The sequence below is a fragment of the Mus caroli genome, chromosome 14 (assembly GCF_900094665.2).
Source record: "Mus caroli chromosome 14, CAROLI_EIJ_v1.1, whole genome shotgun sequence".
NCBI classification, from domain to species: Eukaryota; Metazoa; Chordata; class Mammalia; order Rodentia; family Muridae; genus Mus; species Mus caroli.
This window is the reverse complement of record NC_034583.1, coordinates 1,042,515-1,044,198: the sequence shown is the minus strand read 5'-3', so window position 1 is coordinate 1,044,198 and position 1,684 is coordinate 1,042,515.

Below are 1,684 nucleotides of genomic sequence, written 5' to 3'. Positions count from 1 at the left end.
AGTATGGAAGTGTAAGCTGAATAAACCCTTTCCTCCCCAACTTGCTTCTTGGTCATGATGTTTGTGCAGGAATAGAAACCCTGACTAAGACACTGAGAGAGGATCATATGTTATAAAAATTACTCCCAGCATGAACATGTTTTGTTTCCAAGCACGCAGCTTGAACACCTTCTGTTTTACACATTCTTTAGTGCTTACATACAGTGGATTCAGTGTGTGAGAAGTGTGTTGGAGCCTTTAGAAAGACAAGGTGTGACTAAAGACTATACATGGGCTAGACCTAGGCCCCCACACATATGTAGCAGATGTGCAGCTTAGTCCTCCCTCATGTGGGTCCCCCAACAAGGAGTAGGGGCTATCCCTAGAGCTGTTGCCTGTCTGGAATCCATTGCCCTAGCTGTCTTGTCTGGCCTCAGTGGGAGAGGATAGACCTAGCCCCTCAGAGACTTGATGTGGGGGTGGGGGTGGGGCACCCAGGGGGGAACTCCACTCTCTTAGAGAAGAGGATGGGGGAGGGGCAACGGGAGGGAGGACAAGAGGGGGGCAGTGATTGGGATGTAAAGTGAATAAACAAAAAAAAAGAAAGAAAAGAGGAGGTGTTCAGAAGTCTGAGAGGACTTTCTTCTTGTGGTCTTTGAGAGCGAGAATACAAGTGCATTATGTTTTCCAAGCATGTGAGACTTAGTGCTTATAAACACTGTAGCCACTACATAAAGGAAGCAGGTTAGAACCTTTGAGAAAGTCTTCTGAAGGCTGGGAAGGTTTTTCCTCCTTGAATTCCTTGGGAGAACTTAGTTTGTGATGAATCTTACATCTACCTTCAACTCTTTCTGGTATGTGTGTGTGTGTACATGCACATGTGTGTACATGCATGAACAGGTATGTACATGTATTCCTTCTGTTTCCAAAGTCTATGTGTAAATATTCATATGTAAAAAGATGACTGTTTTAAGCCTTAACAAATTAGTACTGTTGGCAGCTTAAGACTGTTTTCGGCTTGCACCCAAAGAGAGAAGCTTGGTGGTAATCGCACTTCCAGCATGAAGACATGGGTTTCCGTGTATACATCCCTCGGTTCTCACAAACCCTTCATTCTCTCCCTTACTTCTCTGTTCATACTATGAGAAAAGAGTACTGCTTTCGGGGTTATCTAAGGAAGAGCTCAGAAGCCTAAGCTCACGGTTTACTCTTTAGCCCAGTGATTAAAATAAGCACCTTTTCATTAGTGCCTGACTCAATATTCACTGCATGAAAAGAGGCTGCTTCAGGCTCCGACCTAGGGGGACTTGCCGGGAGCCTATGCTTACATACCTTCTATTTCATGAGAAAAACTGTCATCTGATGAGCTTTCCCTTCCAAGATTAACTTACTTTATTTTATAAGGACATATTTCCTAGTGCTTACAAGTGCACTGTTCATGACACCACAGGAGGCTTTGAAAATGCACGGCGTTCAGCAGCTTGCATGTATTTTCTTTTTGCACTCTTTTGGAGACGTTTGTGATGAATCTTACATCTTGCTTGAGCATTTCTAATTCAGTAAGTACAAAAGTCTTGGTGCTTGGTTTTTTTTTTTTTTTCAGTTAAAGGGTCTTTATTTTTGCAATTATCATTCCGTACAAAAGCAATAGAAATGCAAATATTGACAAGTTTACAACTGAATACATGAACAGAGTATCTGTACA